Below are 15,331 nucleotides of genomic sequence, written 5' to 3' on the forward strand. Positions count from 1 at the left end.
ACAGCTAGGAATTTATTTCTTTGGAGCATAGAAGACTGAGGGGGGAATCTTAAAGCAGTGTGTAAGATCATTAGAGGCATGGATAGGGTGAATGAACTCAATCTTTTTCCCAGGGTTTGTGAATAGAGGACGAGAGGGCATCAGTTTAAGGTTTGAGAGTAAGGAATAAAAGGGAACCTGAGGGGCACTTTTTTACTCAAATGATGGTCCGCATATGGAATGAGCTACCAGCAGAAGTGGTTGCACTGGGTACATTGACAACATTTAAAAGGCATTTGGCCAAATACATGAATAGGAAAGGTTCAGAAGGACATGGGCCAAGTGTATGGAAATTGGGTTAGCGTGGTCAGACATTTTGGTCGGAGTGGGCCAGTTTAGGTCGAAGGGCCTGTCTCTGTGCTGGAGGACTCAATGACTCTATGACTTTGTTTCCTGTCTGCAATCAGTTCTCTATCCATGTCAGTACACTGCCCCCAATCCTATGAGCTTTAATTTTATATGCAATGCTCTTTTGTGGGATTATCAGAAGTCTCTTGAAAGTGCAAATGAAGCACATTAATCCAGAATTAAGAATCTAATAATGACCATGCATCCACTGTTGATTGTTGGGAAAAACCATCTGGTTCACTGATGTCCTTTAGGGAAGGAAATTGCTATCTGTACCTGGTCTGGACGGTCTGGACTACCTGTGACTCCAGACCCACAACAATGTGGTTGACTTTTAACTAATTAGAGATGGGCAATAAATGCTGGCTATCCAGTGATGCCCTCATCCCATGAATGAATAAAGAAAAAAAACATTCACTCGCTCCCCCTTATTAAATCCACTCCTTACATCCTCAAACAATTCCAGTTGATTGTTCAGTATGATTTCCCTTCCCACAATCCATGCTGACTGTGTCCAATCCTGTCACTGTTTTCCATGTGTTCAGCTATTAAATATTTTACAACGGACTCAAGAATTTTCCCCAATACCATCAGGCTGACTGATTAAAAATTCCCTGTTTTCTCACTCCCTCCCATTTTAAGAGTAAGGTTACATCAGCAACTCTCCAATCTCAAGGAACTGTTCCAGAATCAATACAATCTTCGAAGATGACCACCAATGTTTCCAAAATTTTGGAGCCATTTCCTGAATACTTAGTATGTCGATTATCAAACTTTAATCCCATCAATTTTCCCAAAACCATTTCCCTTTAATAAATGATTTTCTCCAGTTCCTCCCTCACTCTAGACTCTGTGAACCCAACAATTTGGGGATGTTTTAGAGTCTTCCTTTCTGTACAAAAATCCTGAATATGTATTTAATTATTCTGCCATCTTGTTGTTCTCATTATAAGATTATAAATTTTGTGTGCAACTTTCTTGAATGCCTTCTGGAAATTCATATGAACAACACCCATTGACATTCCATTATCTCACACATTAGTAACCTCTTTAATAAAATGTAACCAAGTTAGTTCAAGGTGTTTAACCCTGAGAAAATCCATGCTGACTTTCTTGAATCAGTTCATATTTGTCAGACATTCTCTCTTAAAAACAGATTCAATCACTTCCCAACAAGAGACATTCAATGGAGAGGTTCATGTGAATAAATTAGTAAACAGCTAGCACTGACACAAGGGGCTGAACAGCCTCCTCCTGTGCTGGAGCCTTCTCTGTCTCCTTAACTGTAACATTCCGATAGGAATAGGAGCTGGGCTGCAGCTTCGACAATGAGTTCAATGGGGACGGATGGAGTGTAATTAGTGGGGAATTGTGACCAGGTGCCTCTCGAAAAGATGTCTTTCTCTTTCTCCCTTTTCAGCTCCAGGGCTGGCATGAAGGAGTTGAAAGAATCTTTGGTGAAGAAGGTTCCGGACAGTGAGGGCTGTATGAAGAGTTTCAGCAGTGAGTAATGATTGCAGCTCCTTGTTTAGTCTGCTCCTCCACCACCACTGATCAAGCCATGTAACCTCCTGTCACATTGAGTGACATTGCAAGTGATATCATAGTGTCAGTGCCAGCAAAAAACAGAATCACAGTCTGACCCACTGGGACAGCCATCACTGCCTGACATCATAGAACGGAGCCTGTATCCCCTCCCCCACCACACTCATAAACCATACAGCATCAAAAACATAATGAGACCCAATCCCTTCTATTAAACACTGGCTCCCAGATAACCCCTTCAGAGGTAGAAGTCAGCACCAAGACAGAGAGAGAGAGAGAGAGAGAGTTCCTATTCCTTCTGTTCTAATGATGGTGTCAGTGTGTGCTGATGAAAAATGTTGAAACTGCTCCGGATTTAATAATGGAGCTGGAAGCCAGTAGGAGCTGCAGAAGCTTCAGTTTCTAACCAGAAACTGCCCACTCAGTCTCTTGGACACCATGAGCTGGTTTACTGTGCCCAGCGCTGACAACCCCTCCCTCCCTCCCTCCCCGACAAGGCTTTGTCTGCTTGGATTCTCATTATTACCGTTTCCTGGTTCTGGAGGAAACTTCCCCTCTGATCCAGCATTCACACTCACTCCTAAAACCTGACCCGAGATCTCCTAAGATCCAGAGTGGACCTGTTTCTGTCCAATACCGAGTCCAATGATGACATTTGACTTGCTGTGGGGAAAGAATCAGCCAGGGTCCTGTGATTGCAATCAAGGATTCTCTCATCCAGTGCAGTCTCCATCCAGAGCACTATTCATCCAGTACAGTCTCCATCCAGAGCACCATTCATCCATTGCAGTCTCCAGTCAAAGCATTCTCTTCTGAGTTCCATCTCTCTCTCTCTCTTTTTCTCTCTCTCTCTCACACTCTCTCTCACTCTCTCTCTCTCTCTCTCTGTCTCTGAGCTTCAGCCCTACCTCCATCTGAGCTGCTGGGAGTCTGATCTGAGCCAATTCAGTGAGTCCCATGAAGAATAATGACGGGATATTTGGAATGTAAGTGTGTTGATGTAAATGTGAACCATTGCAGCAAAGACATTACAGATGGTTTGTACAGACAGCAAAGCCCAAACCAGAACATTGTGTCAATCAACACAGAACTCATGAAAGCTTCAGTAAAAACGATTATTAATATGATTCTCAGAGATGTGTCATTATTCTTGTTTCAAATGATGCTTTCCCAGAGAACGTCCTGAATGGCCTCCTCTTGTTCCAGAGATCTGTGGGATGTGTTCTGAACTCAAATTCGAATACTTTAGATGATATTCCCAAGTCTGAATCCTGCCCCACTCAGATCCAACACACACACACACGCGTGCACACACACAACGCATCAACATTGGCCATGGTCTCTCGCAGACAAGGATGACTCTCTTCCACCCTCAGAATGAGTCTGTAGGTGGCTGGCCAGACTGATGTGGCTACCACAGGCTCTGTTACACTTGGGACAGGTGGTGGTCAAGGGAAGGGATGGATGGGACATTGGTGTGGTAGTGTGTCCTTTCTGCTGTTTTAGCCTGGCTTCCATTTTTTTCCCGATGCCTTCCTGGATGCTCCTCCTCCACCTTAGACAGTTTTGGGCCAGTGAATCCCAGGTGCCTGGGGAATGCAGCACTTTGCCAATGAGGTCCTGAGGGTATCCCTGAACCACTTCCTCTGTTCACCTGGGGCTTGCCTGCTGTGTCAAAGCTGGGAGTAGAGCACCTGCTTCAGGAGTCTTGTGTCGGTCATGCAGACGATGTGCCCAGCCCATCGTGGCCAATCAGGAATGGTCAGTGCCTCGATGCTGGGGATATTAGCCTGTTTGAGGACTAACTGGTGTTAGTGTGTCTGTCTTTCCTGCTGATTCACAGGATCATGAGCAGGCAGCGTTGGTGATCATACTCCAGTGCCTTGAGGTGTTTGCTCTGACAGTCCATGTCTCAGAGCCATATTGGAGGCTGGGAACCCCCACAGCTCTGTAAACCATGAGCTTTGTCTTGGATCTGATGCTGTTGTCTTTGTACACCCTTTTGCTCAAGTAGCTGAAGATTGTGCTAACACATTGGAGGTGATGTTGGATCTCTTCATCAACAGTTGCTTTGGCCGACAGGAGACTTCTAAGTTATTGGAAGTAGTTTCTCAGGCTAATATTTATTGGTTAGGTCAGTGAGGAAGGGTTGGCAGATGATGTTTCATGTGGGAAAATGTGAAGTTGTATCTTTTGGAAGGGAGAACAAAACAACAGAATATTATTTAAATGGAGAAAAACTGAGAAAGCTGAAACAGGGGGCATTGCATTATTCACAAAGGAAACCATCACTGCAGTAATGAGGAAGGATGATTAGAAGTGTCTGAAACACACAAAGTTAGCTCACAGGAACAATAGGGAATCAGGAAAGCTACTGGGATGTTGGCCCTTATTTCAAGGGGGTTGGAGCATAAGTGGAGGGAATTCTTACTGCCAGTGTACAAGGTGCTGGTGAGACCACATCTGGAGTACTGTGAACAGTTTTGGTTGCCTTATTTATGAAAACATATTATTTCACTTGGAGGCAGATCAGAGAAGGTTCATTGGGATGATCCTCAGTGTGGAGGGAATTGTCCTGTGGGCAAATGAATGGCAATCTCATTGAAACATATAGGATTCGTAATGGGCTCGACAGGATAAACTGATGTTTCCCCTCATGGGAGGGGAAGGGTCACACAGACAGAAAAGCATTAGGTAACCAGCAGGGAGACGTAGGCAGGATGTGGAACATGGAGGGCCAGAAAGCTAAATTGTATCTATTTTAATGCAAGTTGTTTGACCAGTAAGGCAGATGAATGTATAACGTTGATGAGCATGTGGGAATATGACATTGTTGCAATCACTGAGTCACGGTTGGAGGAAGGACAGGACTGGCAGCTTAACATTCCAGGATATAGACGTTTCAGGCAGAATGGGGGCATGCAGCAGAGAGACAGGGGGCATTGCATTATTCACAAAGGAAACCATCACTGCAGTAATGAGGGAGAATGTCTTAGAAGTGTCTTCAAATGAGGCCATCTGGGTTGATCTAAGAAATAAAATAGGTGCCATCACTTCACTGGGATTATACTGCAGGCCTCCCAATACTCAGAGGGAGATAGAAGAGCAGATATGTCAGCAAATCGCAGAGAGATGTTGGGGGAATAGGGTTATGTTAAGAGGGAATATCAACTTTGTGAACATTAACTAGGATTACCTTTGTGTGAAATGCGATTGCCTTTGTGTGAAAGGATCAGACAGGATGGAAATTTTGAAATCCATCCAGGAGATCTTTTTGTACCAGTTCGTAGATAGTCTCAGTAGAGATGGGGCAGAGCTTGGGAACGATTCCGGTCAAGTGGTTGAAGTGTCAATGGGTGAGCACAGTGACCACAACTCTGTAAAATTTAAAGTCATTATGGAAAGGGATAAAGACAGTGCTCAATTTGTGTCTTAATTTGGGGAAGGCCAATTTCAATGTCATTCGACAGGATCTGGCAAACATAGACTGGGAGCAGCTACTTGCAGGTCAGTCTATATTTGGAAAGTGGGCATCTTTTAAAAGTGGTAGCGTGAGAATTCAGGGACAGCGTGAACCCCTAAGTGTGAAGGCAGGGAGAGCAAGCTCAGGGAGCCCTGGATGTGAAAGGATAGTGAGAGTTTGATAAAGAAAAAGAAAGAAGCATATGTCACATAAAAAGAATTAAAAGCAGGGGAGACCCTTCAGAAGTATAATGTACTGGGTGGGTGCTTAAAAAGGAAATTAGGAGGGTAAAGAGGGACCATGAAATATCTTTGTGAGATAGGATCAAGCAGAACTCCAAAACATTTTGTATGGATGTTAAGGGCAAGAGGATGACCAGGGAAATAGTGAAATCTATTCGTGACGAGAGGGACAATCTTTGTGTGGACATAGATGAGAGCTTAAATGAAATTTATTCATCTGCATTCACAAAGGAGAAAGACATTGTAAATGGAGGTTTTACTTCTGATAATGAGGTTCTAGTTCATGTTATTATTGGTAAGATGGAAGTATTGGATGTTGTAGAAGGCATAAAGTTGAATAAATCCCCAGGGCCTGATGAAATGTATCCCAGGCAGCTATGGGTGACAAGGGAGGTGATTGCTGGAACCCTGAAGGAGATATTCAAACTTTACTAACCACAGGTGAAGTGCCAGGTAACTGGAGGATTGCTGACGTGCTCTGATTTGCTCAAGAAGAGTGACAGGGATAGGCCAGGAAATTACAAACCAATTAATCTGACACCAGTGTGAGGGAAATTATTGGAAACACTTCTGACGAACAGGATTAATCAACACTTATAAAGCCTGAGATGCCAGCACAGACTTTTTAGAGGGCAATCCTGTCTGAATAATTTAATTGAGTGTTTTGAAAAGGTGAATAAACATGTTGATGAGATTGTGAATTTGATGTGTTTTATGTGGACTTCAGTGAGGCCTTTGACACGGTCCCATATGGAAGGCTGGCCCAAAGGATAAGAGCCCATTTGAATCCAAGGCAGGTTAGGATCCAAAACCAGCTTCCAAATAAGAGGCAAAGAGGGATGGTGGAAGATTTGAAGCCTGGGACCAGTGTTGCACCATAGGAAATAACACTAGGGCCCTTGCTGATTGCTGTATACATTAACAATTGGATGTGATTGTACACGGTATAATTTGTAAATTTGCAGATGTTGATAACAGTGAGGAGGAAGGTTTCAGGCTTCAGACTGATATTGATAAGCTGGTAAACTGAACAGAGCAATGGAAGATAGAATTTAATCCTGATAAGTGCGAGGTAATGCACTTTGGGAGGTCTAATAAGGGAAGGATACACACAATGAGTGGTAGGTCCATCGGGAGTGCTGAGTAACAAAGAGACCTGGGTGTACAAATCCATAGACTCCTGAAGGTGTCAGCACAGACAGACAGGGTGGGGAAGAAGGATGCGTGACTTCATCAGCCAGGGTGCAGAAGATTGTTGCTACTTTACAGAGCCCTGATTAGGCCACAGCTGGAATACTGTGTGCAGATCTGGTCACCACACTATCAGAAGGACATGATTGCACTGAAGAGGGTGCAGAGAAGATACACTAGGATGTTGCCTAGGATGCAAAGTCTCAGTTATGAGGAAAGACCAGACAGGCTGGGTTTGTTTTCCCTGGAGCAGAGGAGCCTGAGGGGTGCACCTGATTGAGGAACACAAAATTATGAAAGGCAGAGACAAAGTAGATCATGAGAATCTTTACACTGTGGACGATGTGCCTAAAACCAGAAGGCATAAGATTAAGATGAAGATTAAGTGGTTTGGAAAGGATCTGAGCAAATGTTTTTTCACCCAGGTGATACAAATATGGGACAGGCTGCCTGAGAGGGTGGTGAAGGCAGGTATTCTCATAATATTTAAGAAATATCCGGACAAGCACTTAAAATGCCAGGGCATGTTGGCTATGGGCCAAGTGCAGGTTCATGGGATTAGTGCAGTTTGGTGTTTGTTGGTCAGCACAGACATGGTGGGCCGAAGGGCTTGTTTCTGTGCTATATCACTCCATAACTATGACTTTACGTTGAAGACAGTGAAGCCTGTGACAAAATTTAAAGAGAAGGATATGGAAGCATTTCCCACGTTGTTTGAGAAGATAGCAACACAAGTGAAGTGGCCAAAAGCAGACTGGAGCTTGCCCATGCAAAGTAAATGAACTGGGAAAGCACAAGAGATTTCTACATCCCTGTCTAAGGAGCATTCTCACGATCAAGAGGAGGGGAAAAGGGCTATGCTAAATACATATGAGTCGGTTCCAGAAACATACAGACAGAGGTTACAGAATGTACAGAAACAGCCTGGACAAACTTCTACTGAGTTTGGGAGGGATTAACAAAATAATGTTGACAGGTGGTTAAGAGCGTTAAAGGCTGAGAATACTTAACAATACTCTCAGAGAAATTACTCTTTGAGAAGAATTTATGACTTCTTTTCCTTCCAGAATCAAAATTCATGTAGAAGACCAAAGGCCAACCGCAAGACAAGCAGCTACAATGATAACTTATCCAGAAAGCTTTGTCAGTCAGCCCCAGAAATGGGAGAAAAATAAAAATTGGGAGAGTGTGAGGAAGGCAGGGAGCCAGGGGAGAGAATGGATAGGAGGGACCAGGCCAAGAACTTCTCAAATTAAGAAGGAAATTGCTGAGGGTGGAAGTGATGATCAGAAGCTCAAATGTTTCTCTGGGAATAAGGTGGACGATGTGTGTTTGGAATGTTGGAAGTTGTAAGGTAGACCCATGGGATTTATAAGTGGTAGTAAAAATGAATCAGAAAAGGAAACACAAACAGATAATCCCACGGAGCAGGTTGGAGCTGTAACTATAACAAAAAGGCTAGAGGTGAATTCTGTCATTAGGAAAGGAAGTTGGAAGGTAGATGAGAGGGGGACAGGATTTTTATCAAAAGGAACGGTGACCACTTTTTCTTCAGCTGAACCCAGAACCAAACCATACAGGGGCAACAAAATCACTTTGACTGGAGAAAGAATTGATTTTCCTTCCACAGAGCTTGATGGGAGCTAAGGTATTAATCAATGGGATTGGTGGAGAATATATTCCACTTCGATTGTATAAAGTGCAACTGGAACGTGATTTGTTATCAGGAGAAGTAATTGCCAGAATGGGGAAAACATTGCCTGTCGAGGGAATCGACTTCCTTCTGGCGAATGATTTGTCAGGACTAAAGGCAGTAGCTTCCCCGATAATTACAGAATGTCCAAAGGAAGTCCGAGAAACAGAACAATGACAGGGACCGTTTCCTGGTCTCTCTCCTTCGTGTGAGGTAACCAGGGCAATGGTTAAACAAAATCCATCAAGAAGGGGTGATGTGACACCACAGCAAGTGAAAGGATCGCTGAAACGTTCCGAAAGGGTGACGATAATCCAGGTGGAGTATTTGGTATGATGTCATTAATTACAGCAGATCCAAAAAGCAGATCCTGAATGAAATAAATAAACATAGTCAGTTAATACTGAAATTAAGGATGAAAGAATTCCAGAGTGCTATCATCTTCAGAATGGAATGCTGATGAGGAATTGGAGACCCCCTCATAGACCAACAGATGAAGAATGGTTGGTTAGACATCGGCTAGTGGTCCCACCTAGCTATCATAGTGCAAGGAGTACATGAGACTTCCATGGCAGGTCACATGGGGATTTGGAAAACACAGGCATCCAGAAACAGGTATTTTACTGAGCCACAATTGGATAAAGATGTGGTTCAGTTTTATAAAATGTGTCCTACTTGTCAAGTTTTAGGTAAACCTCAACACAAAACCAGCATCCTTAATTCCTCTCCCAAGTTTTGAGGAACCATCCTGACATGTACAGGTTTGTCAAGTAGTGAGTATAATCAAGGAGGGGATGAGAAAATGCTTAAGATCGAAAAATAACTGGACAATTCCCAAAGTGAACTTCCTGTTTTTAGGTGAACAAATTCAGAGGTATTAGAGAATTCAGACACTGTATTTTTGTATTTGGAGAAAGATCAACAGGTAGATTTAGTGATATTGCTCAGAAAATACAAAGATGTTTGTATGAGGAGTCATTGAGGACTTTGGTTCTGTCCTTGATGGAGTTTAGAAGGATGAGAGGGAATGCCATTGAAACTTACAGAATACAGAGAGGCCTGGATCGAGTGGACGTGGAGAAGATGTTTCCAATAATAGGGGAGTTGAAGACCCAAGGGCACAGCCTCAGAGTGAAGAGACGATCTTTTGAACTGAGTTGAAGAGGAATTTCTTCAGCCAGAGTGTTGTTAACCTGTGGAACTGATTGCTGAAGTGGGCCTTGGAGGCCAGGTCATTGAGTGAATTAAGATAGAGATAGATTGGCTCTTGATTGGTCAAGGGATCAAGATCTACAGAGAGAAGGTAAGAGATTGGGGTTGAGAAACATTGTCAACTGTAAATGAAGGGTGGATCAGACTTGATGTGCCAAATGATCCAATTCTGCTCCGTTATCTTGTGGACTTTTATTGAAACATTTCAATGTACCACATGATTCAAGTAGGAAATGGATTTGATTATTCAGACACAATAAAACAAACACGAACAGAAACAGGCCAACGTAACAGAGGGCTTCCATGTTGGAGAATCAGTTGATTGAATCAACTCAGAGTAATTGGAGTTCTCCTGTAGTATTGGCTCCTGAACCAAACTGTTCAATTTGATTCTGTGTCGACTCTGGGAAAGTGTATATAGTCACAAATTCATTCCCTATTCCTGGACAAGAAGATTGCACAGACAGGGTAGGTAGTGTATCATTCTTACCTAAAATTGAGTTGTTAAAAGGATATTGACAAGAACTCACTGATCGCTAGAACTAATTGAGTTCTGTATTTGTCACACCTAATTGATGACACCCAATGATGAACTTTGTAATTTGGACTTAAGGGTGCTCCAGTCACATTTGAATGATTATTGTGAAAGAGAACAATGTCACACTCCCCCACATTACACTCCATCTGCCAACATTTCTCCAAAGCCCAGCTGTACCTAATATTCAGCAGGATGGACCCCTTCACTGGGAAAGAGTAATTTGTAACTGGAATATTGACACATCTCTGCGAATCTCATTAATAACTGTTCTTTTTGAAGCTTTCATTGGTTCTGTGTTGATTGACACAATGTTCTGGTTTGGGCTTTGCTGTCTGTACAAACCATCTGTAATGTCTTTGCTGCAATGGTTCACATTTACATCATCAAACTCACACTCCAAATATCCCATCATTATTCTTCATGGGATTCATTGGAATTGGCTCAGATCAGACTCCCAGCAGCTCAAATGGAGGGAGAGGTGGGGCTTAGAGAAAGAGAGAGAGAGAGAGAGATGGAGCACTGAGAGAGGGGGGGATGGAGCATGGAGAGAGAAAGAGGGATTCAACTCAGAGTGAGATCTATCCAGCTGAAGTAGGGAAGTGAGTGGGGAGAGACAGTGAGAGGGAGAGATGGAGGTGAAGGAGTTGTAAATCAAAGACAAATTAGACACTGTTATAGACTTCCCTGGATGAATGCTGTATGACGCTATGAGTCTATCAACACTATCTACAATGCTGCCTAACTTTGTGTCATGAGCAAAGTAGAATATCTGACTTTCTATGCCATTATCCAAGTCATTCATAACTAATGTAGCTAATTGAGGTGTGAGCACACATTCCTATTGGACACCATTGGTCACATCCTGCCAATTTCAGCACTTACTCATTATCCCTATTTTCAGTCACCTGTTACTCAACCAATTTCCAAGTGTGTCAGTATTTTAGCCTCAATTCTGTAGATGTCTACCTTAGTTAACAGTTTCTTACATGGGACATTATCAAATGCCTTCTGGATGTCTATCTAAACAACATCCATAGACATCACAGTGTCCAGGAATTTCATTTTCTCTTCAACAAAGTTCAGTGAGGTTTTTCACCATGACCAACTTCTCATGAATCCATGCTGACTCTACCTGACTAACTGACCATTTTCAAGGTCTTCAGTTACCCTCATCATTGATAATAGACTCCAACAATTTCCACACCACAAATATTGGCTTAGTGACCTGTAATTCCCTGGATTTTCTCTCATATACTTGTTAAATGTGAAGTGACATTTGCAATTTTCCAATCCAGAGGAATGACTGATGTATCCAGGGAACTCTGAAAGATTATAGTCAGGGTGTCTAAATGTGGTCTGTTAGTACCTTTATCACTCTCAGATGGAAACTGTCAGGTCCTGAGGATTTGTCATTCTTTAGTTCCATTATTGTCCTCATTACAGACGTTTTACTGACATTAATTTTATTCAGTTGCTGCCCGTGATCCTCTGTTAATTCCTTTGGGACTTCAGGCAAGTCCTCCTTCTTTTCTACTGCATCTTGAGGTAAAGTATTTATTGAACATGGCTGTCATTTCCCCATTGTCACTGACAATATCCCCCACTTTTAATGATTAACATTGCTCCTGACCTCCCAGCTTCCCTTTTATGGAACTGTAACATTTCTCCTTACTGATTTTGTTATCCCTTACATGTTTCCTTTCAGAAGCCCTTTTGGTAGCTCTTCAAAGCTGCTTTGTGACCTTTTGTATCTTTCCCATTCAGCAGAATCTGTCATTTTATTTGCTCTTTGTAAGCTTTTTTTTAGTTTTATTCTTTTCCTTATCTCTTTAATTGTTGTTTGTTCGAAGAAGTGGAGATTTTCCCTCTCAGGTATCAACTGGTTTTGTTTTGTGGTGAATGTTTCTTTCAAAATTCCCCACTGTTTTTCAGTTGTTTTACCCATGAGCAGATTTTCCCAGTTTACAGTCTCTGTCTCATCTCGGAAAACTCAGCCCTTACCTTAATCTCAAACTCAATTCATGCTTTTCATTTTCAAATGTGATGTTTAACTCAATCGTGTTATGATCACTATTTGATAAATGTTCATGCACAAAGGTTTCATAACTAAATCTGGCTCATTATTCATTGCTAATTTCAATATTGCTTGTCCCCTTGTTACATCCAGAACCTATTGCTGTTTGAACTATTCCGGATACACTCCAGAAATTCACTTTTTTTCTGACAGAATACTTGTCTATCTCCCAATCTAAGTTAAAGTTAAACTTCCCCATTAATAATGCACTGGCTTTGCTACACACTTGTCTAATTCCTGCATTTATATAATCCAGCACCTCAGAGCTGCTGCCAGGGGGCCTGTATCCAACATCTATTACAGTTTTAGATCCTTTCCTGCTCCTCAGTTCCACTGAATGCTTTCCCCTCATTATAACGTCCCTCACCATTGAAGTCATTTTGTTTCTAATCAATAAAGCTGCTCCACCTCTTCTGCCATTTCCCCATGTCCATCCTGTGAACCTATATTTAGTTCCCAATCCTAATGATTCTGCAAATATGTCTCAGTAATTGATCCGACAGCAAAATCTTAAATTTGAATTTTTGCGAGCAGATTATTGAATTTACTCCTTATATTCCGTGTATTTGTATTCTTATTTGGTCCATTCACTGGAATCTGTTCCTCAGCCCTGATGCTGTATTCACCTCTTTCTTATTTCTCTCGATCTGTTTAATCTGATATATACTTCTGATATCTTTCCCAATATTGCCCACATAGGACCATTTGCCTATTTTTGCTGAGGTTGTTGGTCCCAACACAACAACAGCAACTGGAGTCTCCCCCACTCCACGCTCCCCCCTCCCCCGACTCTGCAAAACTTAAAAACCAGTTTGAGATGCCCCTTACCTTGGCACCAGGCAGGCGACACACCATGTGGGACTCTCAATCCTGCTCACAAAGGATGCTATCAGCCTCCCTCATTATTAAATCCCCCCTTTTCTTTGTGCTCCCCTGCCTGAATGGTCTCCTGGACCATGATGCAGTGGTTTTCTTTCATTCATTCATAGAATATTGGCATCTCTGGCCACGCCAGCATTTCCTGCACATAGGGCAATTAACATTCAACCACATGGAATCAGAGAATCCATACAGTGTGAAACAGGCCATTCAGCGCCATTAGTTCACACCAACATTCTGAAGATAATCCCACCCAGACCTATCCCCCTACCCCTGCATCTCCCATGGTTAATGCACCTAACCTACACATCCCTGAACACTATGGGTTATTTAGCATGGCCAATCCACCTAACTTGCACATCTTTGAACTGTGGGAGGAAACCAGAGCATCTGACGGAAACCCACGTAAACATGGGGTGAACGTGCAAATTCCACGCAGACAGTCCATGAGGGTGGAATCAAACTCGGGACCCTGGCACTGTGAGGCAGCAGTGTGAACCACTGAGTCACCATGCCGCCCATTGCTGTGGGTCTGGAGTCACATGCAGGCCAGGCCAGGGAAGGATGACAGATTTCCTTCTCTAAAACACATTAGTGACTGAATGGGCTTTCCCCTCGTCAACAATACATCAATACTCACCATCAGACTCTTAATTCCAGAACCATTCTTGAATTCAAATTCCACTGTCTGCCATGGCAGGATTTGACCCTGGTCCCCAGGACATTAGCTGAGTTTCTGGATTAATAATCCAGTGATAATACCACTAGGCCATTGCCTCCCCCTGTGTGTGCCTATCTAATGGTGCTGAAATTGGCCGTCCCCCCGTTTAGACACTTAATTTCTACTCCATCTTTATCTCTTTACATAATTACTTTGAAACTTATGGAGGTCTGGTCACTTTTTCACCGAAATGCTCATACCACATTTGTCCATTCTCCCGACAATCCATTGACACAGGAAGCAAGTACCTCATTCCTGTTGGACAAGGAGCTGAGGCTCCTACAATACTAAATCCAGGCTGCATCGACCTGCTCACTTATCGTCACACCCTCCTGTCCCTGACCACTGGCCATAATTTGAAGTATTTAACCTAGAAGGTGTGACTGCCTCCCCAACCACAGTGCCTGGGTAACTCTCCCCCTCCCTGATGTGTCACAGTGTTTGAAGCTCAGACTTCAGCTCATCAACTTTGAGCTGGAGTGCCTTGAGCAACCAACACTTGCTGCAGATGTGGTCACTCTGAGCTACAGTGGGCTCCACCAGCTTCCCCAACGCACAATTACAACACATCGCCTGGCCCTGTATGTGGAAATTACTTGAGGAGTTTTTAATTTGTATTTTAAAATTTGCTTTTGGTCTTTAGTTTTTACCTGTAAAATATTTCTGTCAAGGAGACAGAGAAGGCTCCAGCACAGGAGGAGGCTATTCAGCCCCTCGTGTCAGTGCTAGCTGTTTACTCACCTCATTCACAATGAACATCTCTGTTGAATGTTTGTTGTCAGGAAGTGATTGAGTCTGTTTTTAGAGACAGAATAACAGAAAAATATGAACTACTCCGAGAGTCAGCATGGATTTACAAAGGTTCAGACATCTTTAACTAACCTTGTTACACTTTGTTACGAGCTCCCTAATGGGTGAGAAAAGGGAATGTTGATGGCTATTGTCTGTAGGGAATTCCAGAAGACATGGAAGAATGTTGCACAAAAGAAACATGGAGTCAGATCTTACATTCCACAACCATCTGATGAAGGAGCAGTGCTCTGAAAGCTGGTGATTCCAAATAAACCGGTTGGATTAAAACCTGGTGTTCTGTGATTTTTAACTTTGTACATGACAGTCCAACATCGGCACCTCCAAATCATGGAATTTGAGAAACGCATTTACCTTGGGTCAGGAATGGGTCCGGAGTTAAGAGACAGAGAGGGGGGATAATGTGTGTGTTTTCCAATGAATGATGTCAATCGTGGTATTCCCAGGGATCTGTGCTGGGACCTCAGCTTCTCACGATATTTCTAAATGACTTGGATGAAGAAGCAGAGAGGCACGTCTCTAAAATTGCTGACAACACTGAGTGAGGCAGCTTGGAGGAGGTTACAGAGATAGGGA

The sequence above is a fragment of the Chiloscyllium punctatum genome, chromosome 7 (assembly GCF_047496795.1).
Source record: "Chiloscyllium punctatum isolate Juve2018m chromosome 7, sChiPun1.3, whole genome shotgun sequence".
Taxonomy (NCBI): domain Eukaryota; kingdom Metazoa; phylum Chordata; class Chondrichthyes; order Orectolobiformes; family Hemiscylliidae; genus Chiloscyllium; species Chiloscyllium punctatum.